The 16034-nt window shown below is 28.7% G+C and overlaps 1 pseudogene; it reads right to left on the reverse strand.

Annotated features, from left to right (window-relative positions):
- Positions 1–12535: 12535 nt before the first annotated feature.
- On the reverse strand, positions 12536–14282 carry LOC149054991 (E3 SUMO-protein ligase ZBED1-like; annotated as a pseudogene).
- Between the last annotated feature and the right edge of the window lie 1752 nt (positions 14283–16034).

Genomic DNA, 16034 nt, shown 5'->3' on the forward strand with positions numbered 1-16034 from the left:
AATATTTGATAGTAAATGTATCTATTTTACTCATAATTTCATTCAGTTTTTTATTAATTAAATTCAGTATTAATGATAAAAAATTCCACAAAAATAATTGTTCAAATTTACCAAAAATTTTACCTTTTGCTAATATATTATAAAATGTTAAGAAGTTATCAGCCAATACATACTCTAACTTTAAATATAGATTTAAATTTAAAATACCAGTTTAAAAATTTTTCCTTGTAAAAATGTAAAGTAACAATATTCTGGATTGACAATAAATGACATTTTGCGGATTACGACCAACTGACAAGGATTAATATTTAATAATAATGATAAATTGTTATAATACAATATTAACTATAGTACGTAATAATGTTGATTATAAATAAATCTTATTACAGTCTACGATTTCATTTAAATTGGTCAAATAAAATATATAATAATTATTAATTACTAATTACCATGTTTGTCGCGGTCGTTATCGCAACCGCCAACCGGTCTGGCCGCCACCGTCGAGGCAGCCACCGGCCCGGAGGCGAGAGACGATGGCGGGTAACTTTTGTCTCGAGTCTGTTGTCGCCGGAACATTATGCTGATTATCAACGTACAACTGTTAATCTGTGTAATAAAGCGTTAACCGCAATTAAGTTTCATAATTTGACGTGTGTTTGTTATTATCCAACCGTATTACACCTACATGTTCAGAAAGATTTCTGAAAAAATATTCTAAATATTAATCGAGGTTTCATTCATCATACACTATCGTATACTAGTACCTATGGCTGTATGCAAGCAACTTTTTATCGTTACTTTTTTTATTTATTTTAATTTATAAATTGTTCTTATAACAGTTTATTGATCTCATCCTCAATAAAACCATAATCAAATTAACTTGTAATTGTGAATTGTAAATGTTTATAAATTTAATATTGTCAACTAAATATTATTTCTAACTTATTATAGATGTAAACTGTACGTAATTGTTTTGTTTTTTTATTTTACGTATCTCATATTTGTGTGCTATTATAATAATAAACTATTTCACAAAATTCACTAACTTTATTGCTAATCTCAAAACATAAGCTTATTCTTCTGGTAATGTTTTTGTAGCTAACGCTTGCCGATTCATCGTATGACATATTTCAAATTCGTGCCTTTACTGTATTATTGAACAGTGGCATATTTTGAATCTTTATCTTGGTATCTTCATCGAAAATGTTTGCAGCTATTAGCATCAAGCAAGGCTTAATTAATGTTTCACCGATACCGTGTGCTTTTTTTGACTTAATAATCAATTGGGAGATTTAAAATGATGCAGTTAGTACTTGTGACAATGCGACACTTGCCCAACTTAGTCCAAGTCTCATATTCTTTAAGCTTTTACATATTCTTTCAAAAAAATCGTGTGGTCGGCCTTTGAGAATAGGATGAACCGTATTCAAATGCTGCTGTAGCTTTGCTGTTATCATTATACTATAAGTTCAACAGTACATATCACACACTGAGGTCTTATTGCTTGATTTATTTCAATTTCAGTGAATCCATATTTAATATAACAATCATCATATTCCTTCTCCCGTGACATATTCCTGACCAAGTCCGACTAGGTTTAAAAAAAAAAATCACTTATCAACACCAAACTATAAACTTTTAATTTCTTTAAAAATTTAATGCGTGGTAATCAAACGAATAACGTCCCATACTGAATCAATATCCATAACTTGTCTTAATCGGTGACATAAAGTATAAATATATAAGCAACGTTTGTAATTAACATAACTATATGATCGTCGAAATATTAGTATTATTTATTACTCTGATACCTACAGTCTATACACTTAAAAATTGAAAATACTTATTGGTCGTCATGATCTAATGACTAGTGTCATTGATGCTGATTAGTATCAGCATTAACAACGATAAGATAACCTTATATTACTGTAAAATGGTATAACCGTATAGAGCACATAATAATCTATCTATATATATTATATATAGACCATCTATGACTACCCCACGGACCACCGGTTTGGAAACACTGATATACAGTAATTGTACGCGCCCAACAATTTTGGGCTATCCGAAGGACCACTCGATAACGTCCGAGAGCGAATTGAGTATTAATACTCTGTTGCGGGGCGTAGGTAGGCAACTAAAAAGCCGACGCCTTATACTCCGTGTTATAGGCAATATGAAGAGCACTACGACAACGGCGACGTGGACAGGAGATCATATACAATGGGAAAGAGGATATAACAGTTTATTTATGGGCGGGGGTCTCTGTGGTCGATCCGGTCTGGTGCAATGACCACAGAGCTTACAACACCAGGGACAAGACTTAAACTAAACTTAACACTACTGAAGTCTTGAGATGATGAGGACAGTGCGTGTTGAGGTGGGTGATGGACACTAGACGGCCTTGGCGGCCTCACTCACACCACACCGGGTGCTAGCGGACTTACGCGGAGACGTCACTGGAGATGGTCGAAGTCCAGGGCGGCCTCTCACACACCACGGCTGGTGCTGGCGGACTTATGCGTGCCGGCAAACACTCATCAACGACTGACGTGGTATCGACGGCGGCACGGAGACCAACCTCGTTAACTCAGAACGTCGAGTTGACTTTGCGAGACGTGTGCGAGGAGAATATAGGAATAAAATAATGACTCACTTATGGGTGGTGTGGTGGAGTATATTGTTCAATAAATATGGCTTTACTAGCGCATGACGTAAGTACATTTGGTACAACTTGCCGCAATGGCGAGGACAAATACAAAATTGATGCCGTACTGGCGATTAACAATAAGACAAAAATTGGTGATGCTTAAATGCTTTAATAGCGAACACACACAAAAAAACAAGACGTCACAGCGGCAGATAGGTCGAAGCCAAAAAACAAGAAAAATAAAAAAATAATAATTACAGATAATAATGGGCGTTGGCCGCAGAATAAAAACAAATAATAATAATAATTAATACGGCAACAAAACTGATCAATAATTTACATAGATAAAATATAAACCAAAGAGAACAAATAAACAAAAAACACAATTATAATAATTAAACAATTAATCACGGAGTGGTGCATGAAGGAGAAGGGAAACGATTAAGAAGGTAGGTAAGATAAGTAGACTGGTTGTCATGCACGTCAGCGTATAATTTGTTTGACGCGAACAGTAATATTGTAATTCATTTAGGTTAAACCCAAACACTACATTAATAAATTGTTGACTTATAAAGGATCCAAACTAATTTTTAAAATTCATTAATTAAAAGTTCACTTAAATTTTACACCTTCTCAACAAACAAAACAATAAATGACGACGGACATTCCCAATTTCTTATTTTCTTCATGTCATAAATGCATAACGAAATTACATCCTGTAAAAAAAAAAATTTAATTCTGTTTAACAATTAAGCACATTAAACTAAACCAGGCATAGGCGTGCGGACAGGGGCAGCAAGGTGTGCTCTTGCTGCCCCTGGACGGTTTGAATATATTTGTATGGGCCGAACTATATAATAATAACATAACATAATAATATAACCGTATTATAATAATAAAGAATAACGTGTTATTGATATTTGATGTATTTTTAATTTTGATATGGTAACCGGTGTTGAGCAAAAACAATCTATGATTAACCAATGATAATATCGTTTAAAATATTTTTATTTAAAGGTCAAAGGTTTAATTTTGATTTTGAGCTTAAAAATTTTAACTTAATACCCATCATGTATGGGCCGGTAAAAATATTCGCTGCCCCCGACTTAAAACTTTGCGTACGCCTATGAAACCAGGAGAATATTAACTTTATATCTGGATTCTCAAACTAGTCCAAAATTACTATTGTACGTGTCAAGACATCGTTTTGACTAATTTCGATGGATTGTTTTATTTCAGTAATTAATTTTACTGTATCGTATAATATATAATATGATAAATTAGTAATTAAAATTTGAATACACATTACAGCAATTTGAATGACTATTTTTCTTAAAATCTAGAATTTTTATAATTATGAATAGCAAATATGCATATTATCTATTTATGAAAAATGGATATAGGTACTTAAAGAGTTGTACGTTAATTAAACATTGTTGTTTTCAGTCCTTAAATGTACGTATTATCAATATATTTTTTGTTACATACTAAAAGAACAACCTAAGTTGTTTTCTGTGAAACGCATCATTTATAATGTGAGATTCTGATAAAAACTAGGATAGTATGATAATCTGTTTGGTTAGGTAAAATTACACCTAGTTAGTTTAATTGATGATAAAATTAAAAATACCATAAACAATTATTCAATGTAGGTACTTGAGATAAATTAACAAAAAACAAAGTAAGACATGATTATTTTGGTATTCAAAGATTTAGAAAAATGTAAATATATTTTTCCATATTTTATTCACTTTTAATGCAATATTATGTTATAAAATACATATTATATATGTATTGAAAATTGTTCACTGCGCTCACAAAATTTAAATAGTAGCGCGATCGTGTGGCGGGACTGCGTACGTTGTCCGGTTGTCCCACTGTCAGCTTGTGATAGTGTATCTGTTATCAGGCTGATATTGGGCGGCGTGCGACAATCCGTTATTTTTCGTAATATTTCTTAATTTTTATTATATTTTTATTTAGCGCGGTTTTGTGTTTATAATTTAATCGTTCGTTAACTATATATTTTTTATATTGTCTTTGCTGTGGTCAGTGTCTTCAACTATTGTGCTAAACTTATTATTTTATTGTATCTCGATGACACTGCCCGCAGCAAAGGTTATAAAAGCCTGAACGCACCAGCTCCGGCTCTCCTTTTTTTTTTGTTTTTACTCTTCGTTTTGAAGACGTCATTATAATTCGTTGGTGATTGTTTTTCGTTTCCAAAAACACGTGTGCAGAGCCCCTGTATTGTTGACTGTTTGTACATTTCATCCACTTTTTCAAGTTTTGTTGATATTTTTTCTGGTATAGTATCGTTCGTAAAATCATTTATTAGTCAACTATTATATTTTATTTTTTCCAGCAGAGTGGTCATTATTTGTATTGGTTTTTTGATATATATTGTTCCTGTGGCTTGCTCGTCAGCGGTTACTTTAAAGCGGTCGCACGTTTGCGGTTTATATTGTTATTATAATATTTTATGTAGGTATTATATTACGTTCCCGGCACGGTCGCGTGGGATGAAATCCACCGATTGAAGTAACCGCCTGTATTGTATTTTGTGCAGGGCTTGGAACCTTTATGATTTTTTCGGTTTCGGTTCCAATTCGGTTCTTCAAAAAAATAAAAATTCGGTACCGGTTTTGGTTCCGGTTCTTAAAATTACAGAATTAAGGTTTCGGTTCTGGTACCGGTTAATACCGGTATTTATAGGTTAATTTTTTATTTCAAAAAGTAAAAAAAAACAAGTATAAACTTAATTCATATACCCATAGGCGCAAACTAGGTGGAGGGGGCTGCAGCCCCCCCAAAATCCTATGACATACAATTTTAAAATGCTATATTGCAATGGTCAGCTTGCCTTTAATATATTCAGCCCCCCCCCCCCCAAGTCAAAAGTTGAAATTGTGCCTACGCATTTACCTATAATTATCGAAAATGATAAAATCAAATTATAGTAGGCTTATTGGGTTAAAACTTAAAGGACTTAGTAAATTTACTATTTTGTTTTAAAAACATCCAATAATTCGATAGTGTTATTCGAATGGTCAATAAAAATAAAGGTATTCAAAATTCAAATATTCAATTGTGCACTTTAATCGATAGCTTATAATGAGAATAAACGAATATTGCATATTGCGATATTAAAAATTATTGGTTATCCGCCCATCAGTCATATTTTATTATTATAAGAAACTGTTCAGAAATTATATTTAATATGTATATGTATACCATTATATAATATTAATTATTAGTCCTTGTCACAATCTGATAACAATTTATACGGGTGTGTATTTTCATCGTTTTAATAATTATTTTATATTTTTAGACATCATTCATCAACTTACATTACAAGAAATTGAATACAAAACTATTTATAAGTTATAAAATATATGGAAATAATCATAACTACATGCTTTACAAACCAACGGGCAAATAACAATATTTATATATTCATTTTAGTAAATGCTCATATTTTATTATTTCCTGGAACTGTTAGATTATAGAAATGTACAATTATAATTTCCCGTATAAAGTACAACCAAATTTTAAGAATAAATAAAACTATAACCGAAAAATTATCTTCCGATTAATATCGGTTCCGGTTCCGGTTTACGTTCCTAGGAAAATCGAAAAAGGGTTCCAGTTCCAATATTTTCAATGGGTTCCGGTTAAAATACCGGTATTTTTAATTTCGGTTCCAAGCCCTGATTTTGTGAGTATTTTTTTTTTTGTATAGTATTATTATAGTATTAGCATTTTATATTTTGTGCCAATTGGCTACTTTTATAATATTATACTCATCCTTGTATTGGCCGACTGAGGCATATTCATTTCTTATATCATATTCATTTTTTATATTATATTCATTTTTTATATTGTATTCATTTTTACACTGGCCGTCTGAGGCCTTTTTATTATTTATATTCATTTGTATAGTCTGGCCGTCTGAGGCGCATTTATTATTTATTTATATTCATTTGTATAGGCTGGCCGACTAAGGCACATTTGTATACTATATTCATTTAGTGCTCAAATAGTGCTAATCAAGCACATATACATTTTTATATTGCATTTTTATTTATATTATCATACATTATAATCAATTGTTGAGACAGCAGGGCTATTCATATTGTTATACATTATTATCAAATACCCCTTTTAAAAATTTGGTTTTTGCTTCAAATCCCATATATTATATTCTGGTGATCTATACTTCTTTTATCATTCAGGCCGTTAGCGCTGTAAACATTTTCTCCTTACGGCCAGTCGTGAAGGCAACCTTAACTTGACATATTATATATTTTTGTTAAGAGCTGAACGCGACAAAAATCTTCTAATTCAGAAGATGTGATGAGTATAGAATGGATGTATATCGTGATTGCAGATAGCTAGTAAGTCTGTGATACAACTTGTGCTCAATATAAAAGATCGATGAAGAATCTGAATAATTAGCCTAATGTATCAATTTTATTGACATTTTGAATATATTTTGCAATTACTTGAACTTTCTATAGAGTTATTTAGAGTCCTGGTTTTTTTATTTTAAATTCTGAACGAAGTGATGAATGTATTGATTTTACAACGATGTGTTTTTTTTTTTGTGTGTGTGTCTTTGTACAGCATAACTAGTCGAAATAATACTTCAATTTCAAACTTTGGGGGTTGTTTCTGATGTAAAAGTGAATATCATTGGTGCATTATACAGGTCAAAAGTAAATATTTTCCAACAGTTTACAAAAAAATCGAGAAAAACAAAAAGAAAGTGATAGAAAAACGGGAATTTTTACGCAAAACCAGTTTTCGACCAAATCGGTTGTAATTCAAAAACTAATCATTTTAAATACATGCAATTTTCACCAAATGTTTATGATATTGTTGTCTATATCCAGTTTAATTTTCATAAATTTTTGACTTTTTTGAGTTATTTATAGACAACTGAAATTTTCGATTTTTGTGATAATTTTATCATTTATATTTTATATTAATAACTAAATGCAATGTTTTTGAAAAAATTGATTAACCATGCCATATGCAAAATGCGTCCTAATTGAAAAATAAAAAATTTGTTTAAAATTAGAATATTTATTTATTTATTTATTTATATAAAAATCAACGGGCCAAAGCCCTTTAACAAAGAAAGAAAAACAATAAAATATAAGAATTAACACAATATGAAAACTGATAGACATGTGATAATACAAAGATAACATTAAGTATATAAAACAAAACAAAGAAATAATAATTAGGCACTATGATTTAAAAATAACAAAGTTTTAGGTTATATGACAATATTTAAATGTAATATATTATCCTTAACTGACAAATCATTTCCGTTCAGAATCGTTTTTCGTATACAATGATACCTATCATTGCATTCAAATCTAACCTACCCAAGTCAAAGGTCTATCCCACCACCTAATGTACGGCAGAGCGACATCCCCTTACCCGCTTTTTTTATTAATGTTTTATTTCTGTGAGATGCATCATAATACGTTGTAGTAATGTAATTTGACTAAATATTGATTGGTTAAATTATTTAATGATATATTAACAGGGAATGATGAATTTACTATATTAGCTGTAACCATTGCAATTTTGAGATATTGTCAGTTAGAATAGAAATATATTACAAATTTTATATAATTGTTATTAACTTTAAATCAATAAAGACATTATGTTGAATGGTGTAAATAGGATTGTAGTATGAATAGTATATGGTAATATCCATATCCGATATTAATCAGTGACATAAAGTATAAATATATACGCAACATTTGCAATTAACAGAACTATGACTGTCGAGATATTAGTATCATTTATTACTCTGATACCTACAGTCTACACACTTAAGAAATGAAAATACTAATTGGTCTTTACAGTAATTGTAATTCATTTAGGTTCATGATTAACCCAAACACTAAATTAGTAAATTGTTGACTAATTAAGGACCCAAACTAATTTTTAAAATTCATTAAATAAAGTTCCCTTAAATGTTATACCTTCTCAACAAACAAAACAATAAATGACGACGGACATTCCCAATTTCTTATTGTCTTCATGTTATAAATACATAACGAAATTACATTCTGTAAAAAAAAAATATTTAATTCTGTTTAACAATTAAGCACATTAAACTACTTCGGGTGAATATTAATTTTATATCTGGATTCTCGAACTAATCCAAAATAACTATTGCACGTGTCAAGATATCGTTTTGACTAATTTAGATACGTAGGTTTTTTGATTAATTGAATTCACTGTATCGTAATATATAATATGATAAATTATTTATTAGAATTAGCATACACTTTATAGCAATTTGAATGACTATTTTTCTTAAAATCTAGAATTTTTAAAATTAGGAATAGCAATTATGCATATTATTATCTATTTATGAAAAATTGATATACTTAAAGAGTTGTAACTTTGTAAGTTAATTAAATATTATTGTTTTCAGTACATTGTGGTACGTATTATCAATATATTTTTTGATACATACTACAAGAACAACCCAAGTTGTTTTCTGTGAAACGTATCATTTAAAATGTAAGATTCTGATAAGAACTAGGATAGTATGATAATCTGTTTGGAAACACTAAAAATAATTATGTTTTTCACATTTGGGGTAATTTGTCATTAAAAAATTACACATAATTAGTTTAATTGATGATAAAATTAAAAATACTTTTAATAATTATTCAAAGTACTTAAGATAAATTAACAAAAAACAAAGTAAGACATGATTATTTTGGTGTTCAAAGATTTAAAAAAAAATGGTAAACATATTTTTCCGTATTTTATTCACGTTTAATGCAACAATATGTTGTAGAATACATATACAGGGTGTCCAGAAAGGATTTACCAATTGTGATATCTCACGAAATAATGGAGATATAAAATAAATAAAATTCTGGTTTTATAATAAGATTCAGAGGGATAAGAACTACAATTATTTCAGTTTTTAATTTATTTTAATTTTTTTGTAAAAAAATGTAAAAAATATATTTTTTATTTAATGATTTCCAAAAATATTAAAGATAGCCATTCTGAAAATATAGACGTTTCAAAATTTTATTTTCATTAATTTCCTGATATTTAATATTTTTCTAGTTTTGAAGAAATAAAATATGATTATAATTTATAACTATTAGGAACATGTAAGGTATTCGGCCGGCTGTATGGTAATGAGCACGGCGTGGCTGGTCACATGTTTGATAACATTATACGGTGTTAAATAATTCGAAATTTTTCTCGAAACTAAAAAAAATATTAAAAATCGGGAGATTAATGAAAATAAAATTTTGAAACGTCAATATCTTCATAAAATTAAACTCTAAAAAATGGCTATCTTTAATTTTTTGGAAATGATTAAATAAAAAAATATATTATTTAACTTTTTTACCAAACATTAAAATCAATTAAAATATGATATAATTGTAGTTCTTATCCCCGTGAGTCTTATTACATGACCAGAATTTCGATATCACCATTATTTCGGGAGATATTGCAATGGGTAAATCCTCACGGGACACCCTGTACCTATATGTATTATAAATCTTCTAATTCAGAAGATGTGATGAGTGTAGCATGGATGTATATCGTAATTGCTGATAGCTAGTAAGTCTGTGATACAACTTGAGCTTAAGATAAAAAATCGATGATAAATCTAAATAATTAACCTAATATATCAAGTTTATTGACATTTTGAATATATTCTGCAATTACTTGAACTGTTTATAGAGATATTTAGATTCCTTGTTTTTATTATTTTTAATTTCTGTGTGATCCATTATAATCCGTAGTTTGTAATGTAATTTATAAATATTGAAATTGTATTGGTTAAATTATTTAATGATCTTTTAACGCGATATGATGCATTTACTACATAATCTGTATCAATTGGGATTTTGAGACATTGTCAGTTATTATAGAAATATATATGTATAATATATATATAAATATATATGTATATTACCAATATTATATCATTGATATAACTTTAAATCAATACTCAAATTATGTTGAATGGTTTGAATAGGATTGTAGTATGAATAGTATATGGTAATATCCATAGCCGATATTAATCGGTAACATAAAGTATAAATATATAAGCAACGTTTGTAATTAACATAACTATGATCGTCAAAATATTAGTATCATTATTAATTGAATTATTAAATTATAATTAATTAGCTATTAATCAATCAAATGTTTTGAAAATTTCATTGTGTATTGTAAAATGCATTAGCATATACTATAACGTCTAAGTTTCCAGAATCCATGAATAAAATATTAAAAACTTATATTATTCAACAGCCAAAATATCAGTTTATTTGAGATCTTGTACACAATTTTTTTACAAGTTTATTGACAGAAACAAAAATATTTCTTTTACACTAAAAATTAATGTCAACAAAGTTTGAATCACATTCAAATATGTTATTGTTATTATTATTAGTTAATACATTTATTAGAAATCATGTACGAAAAAAAAAAGTTTAAACTTAAGACTTTATGAATTTTCAACTAAATTTGCAAATATTGGTCATATTGATGAATTTTGTATAAATTTAAACTAAATGATTTTCAATATCTTTTTAAATGCAATAACTTATGACTTAAAATGACCATTGTATATAATATATATATTTTTTACAGACTCATTTTGTAAGTATATTTTTTAATTATTATAAATATGACATTTCTACATTCTTTTCTTCTGGAATGCTCAAATGACAACTGATATACAGTTACTTATTGTAATTCATTTAAGTTCATGATGAACACGAACACTACATTAATCAATTGTTGACAAATTATGGACCCAAACTTATTTTTAAAATTCATTAATTAAAAGTTCAATAAAATTTTACACCTTCTCAACAAACAAAACAATTAATGACGACGGATATTCCCAATTTCTTATGTTCTTCATCTCATAAATGCATAACGAAATAACATTCTGTAAAAAAAAAAATTAAATCTGTTTAACAATTAAGCACGTTAAACTACTCCAGGAGAAAATTAACTTTATACCTGCATTCCCGAACAAGTCCAAAATTACTATTGTACGTGTCAGGATATCGTTTTGATTAATTTAGATAGGTAGTTTTATTTAATTGATTGAATTCACTGTATCGTAATATATAATATGATAAATTAGTTTTTACAATTAGAATACACATTATAGCAATTTGAATCACTATTTTTCTTAAAATCTAGAATTTTTATAATTATGAATAACAAATATGCATATTATCTATTTATGAAAAATGTATAGGTATACTTAAAAAGTTGTAAGTTAAATAAAGATTATTGTTTTCAGTTCTTCTTCGTACGTATTATCAATATATTTTTCGTTACATACTACAAGAACAGCCTAAGTTGTTTTCTGTGAAACGTATCATTTAATTTTCTAAAAATCAATTTACAATAAATAATAAAAATGCAAGAATTAATTGGCCTTATTGATTTTATTTTTATTAGATAAGTATAATTAATTAAATTAGTTAATAGGTATATTATGTATTTATTTTAAATGTTTATTAAACAGAATCATGGTAGTTAAACTGTAGACATAAATTACTTATCTGATTATTAATTCATATTTCAACAGTAAAAATGTATTCTTTACAGTTATAATTACTTACAATTGAAATTAATTAAATATGCTAACTAATACAATATTTATATTATCTTAACAAATATAAAAAAACATTTCGATTTAAGTTCAACTAGTAAGTAGGTAAATCATAATCCTTAGCATGTACCTACTACCTTATTACATAGTTTAAATTTTCTTCTGCCACATCTTACATTATTGTAATAGAGTACAATTAAAATAACATTAAAATATAAATGATATCAATTAAATGTTATTAAGAGGAAGTCGTTTAATTTACCAAAAAATGGGAATTTTTTGCTAAAAATATTAATTGTTCAGCATGGGCTTCAGACAGCAAAGACCGTTTGTTTGTAATAACATTTCCTCCATAGCTAAACAACCTTTCACATGGTACACTAGTACCTTGGATGCATAGATACTTTTTTGCTAACCGAGATATGTTTGGAAACTCTGAATTGAATATTTTCCACCAGTTTAGAGGATCTGTATCCAAATCTACCTTGGGCATTTGGTTGTATTTTTCAATCTCAGTTTCAAAAATATTTTCATCATTTGAAGCAGAATTAGAGGGTAAACTTGAACTCAAAAATGAAGCTATACCTATGAATGATAAAGAAGTAATTATTATTTTTTATTACATAAACAAACTATTAAAATTACCAGAATAACTTTTTTTTTTTGATGGTGGTGATGAACTTGGGTCGACAGCTTTCATACAATTAAGTTCCATTTCTGCGGCAAGTCGTTTCTTAACCATATAGAACTCATAACCAATTAACAAGATTTATAGCGAGGATCCAAAAATGATGTTAGTTGTATTAATTGTTTGGTTCTAATATTTTCGTTGAAACGGTTAGAAAGTTTTCCAAATATAGCATCAGATACCAATTGTTCAACATGGTCTAATGCTTGAATTAATGTTAGACTTAAAATTTGCTCTTCAAAATCTTCTATAGAATCATCATTTATCTGAGAAAAGAAGTCTGAAGTTTCTTCTACTGTAGGTTGACTATCAAGTATACTTTCTTGCGTGTCAGGAAACAAGGGAGCTGAATTATTTTCAGCTTCTTCATTAATAGATACACTTTGTGAATAACTTTTATTTATCTGCTTACAAAATTGTAATTTTAACTGCTGATATATGGGCCATAATGAAGATATTGTTACATTTTTTTCTGAAGCCGTAGCTTCACCTAGTTGTTTTAATGGATTCAAAATACATAACAAACGTTCAATTAATTGTAAGTGGTTAAAGGTAGGTAAAATCTTTTGGTGTTTAGAAGTGGTTAGTATTGTACGCAATGCTTCATGCTGTGTTTTTATAAAGTTTAAACATGGCAGTAAAGACCACCAACGAGTGTCAGATGAAGATGGAGCTACTAAAGGTGGAAGATTTAAATTAATCTGGGCATTTAACAAAGAACGTTTCATTTTGGGACTGTAATGAAAAATTGATCGCACTTTTACTGCATTATCTGAGCAAAACTTAACAGGTGGTAAAGCAAATGCATTGGTTACCCCTGTATTTAAGACATGCCCAAAACAAGGTACGTGGTTAAACGATAAACTATCCATGGCTTTTAAAATGTTACTTCCACAATCTGTTGTTATCCCTGCAATTTTAGATTCATCAATTTCTCAGTCAATCAAAATTTATTTTATCTTATTTTTAATGTTAACACTGTTGTGATCAACATTCAAAGAGGTACACGCCAAACAAAAACTTTCAATTTTCCATTCGTTATTAATAGTATGAGCTGTTAATCCTATGAACGGATATCCATTTACTGATGTCCAGCAATCCGTTGTCAGTGAAATGTATGACACTTGTTTTAATTTTTCCTTTATACCGTTTCTTACAATTTCATACATTTGAGGAATCTTATGGTCAGAAAAGTATTTCCTGCTGGGTAATTCAAAGTTTGGACATAAGACTGATAATAAATGTTTGAATCCTTTTTTTTCCACTGAATTATAAGGCTGCATATCAGAACACATCCAAATACCTATGGCATGTTTATATTTTTCAATTGTTTTCTTGTCTAAAGGAGAAATTACTTTTAATTTGCTTTGTTTCAAAGTTCCAATTTTTCTTTTTAAGTTAGTTTCTGCAAAGTTCAAAATTATTTATTAAATATTTAAAGAATATTATATTGAAAATTAAGAATTATTATTAAAATATTAATTATTATAAAATGATAGCCATTAAATAATATATTAAATATTATATTTGTTCTTATACCTAATGCCAAAATAAGTTTTATGATTCCTAATGATTTTATGATTTATGGCGTTTTGAAAGGTTTTAACGACCTAGGTAGTATGGAGTTGTAATTTGATAAAATCTTTTAATATTATCATGCAATAATTTTGTTCTTGACTTTTACAAGACATAAATAATTAAATTTAAATCTCCATCCTTGCTGATTACTAATAAGTAGTAACATAATATTACCTACCTTCATTATTTGGTGTATCACAATTTATTTTACTCAAAGTTGAAGGATCATCAACACATTCATCCAAAACTGGCAAAACTTCTTCAGTGTTTGCAGTAGATGTTATAGTACTATTTCTTTAAAAACAAAGTACCAATTAATTACTAATTACAAAATTTCAATTTATTTAACATTATACACTCACAATCATTTAAAAAAAAAAAATAACACTTACTCATCAATTTGTATGTATTCCAAGTATAAATTTGGATGTCTGTAACGCAAATGAGACTTTAAATTGCTTGTATTTCCACCTTTACTATTTTTTTTCTCACCACATTCTAAGCAAAGGCCTTCATTAGGTTACTTTTCAAAGTAGTTCCAAATTTTTGATTTGGTCCTCATTTTGCTACAGTATTATATCGACTATATTATCATATAAACAAATTTAAATAAAATTAGAAAATACATGCAGTTCATTGTATTAAATTAATTAAAAACAAATGCAAAGTATTAAACGAGCTACACACATAATAGTAAATAATAATAGTAATTACATTCTTACTATACAAAAACTGGAGTCTGGAATCCGGTCAATCCACGTATCCACACCGCATATGGCATATAGCATACGACAATCACCAACGTGAAAAAGTGATTAAAACGCACTTACGCACACTATTTATTTAATTATTACAGTGTACCACGGTATTAATCTTAATAATTATAACACGTCAAGTCAAATGACTAAAACAGTAAAACCAAAACGTCCAAAACACTCTCGGTCACGGCGGCCCATAAACATATTATTATATTATATAAATATTACTAAGAATGACTGGTCTGGTTCGCGGGTGGTGGAGTTGTTGGTCGCTTCACTCGCTCTATTCCTAGAACGTAAGCGCGTTGTCGCGATAACAGACTAGGTTTTTGGGGAAATTCCCGATCATTTTAAAGTGTAAACAAGCCGATCCCGCGTAGCGTGTCCCACCAACGATCCGGTAAAGTTTACAAAATACGGGTAACGTAGTGTTATACTACAGCCGTAAATTCGGTAAATCGTAGTAAATAGTAATTAGTAGGTACATACCGAATATTCGATAAATACCCATCAAACGGTAAATACCGAAAGACCGGTATACCGGTAAGTGTAAGAAGCCGGTATTTAAAATACCGGTAGATCGAAATACCGGTGACTCACCGGTATACCGAAAATACCGCCAACTCTATGAATAGCAAATATGCATATTATCTATTTATGAAAAATGGATATACTTAAAGAGTTGTAAGTTAATTAAAAATTATTTTTTCA

The sequence above is a fragment of the Diuraphis noxia genome, unplaced genomic scaffold, assembly GCF_037042655.1.
Source record: "Diuraphis noxia isolate RWA-SAM2 unplaced genomic scaffold, SU_Dnox_SAM2 contig0005, whole genome shotgun sequence".
NCBI lineage: Eukaryota > Metazoa > Arthropoda > Insecta > Hemiptera > Aphididae > Diuraphis > Diuraphis noxia.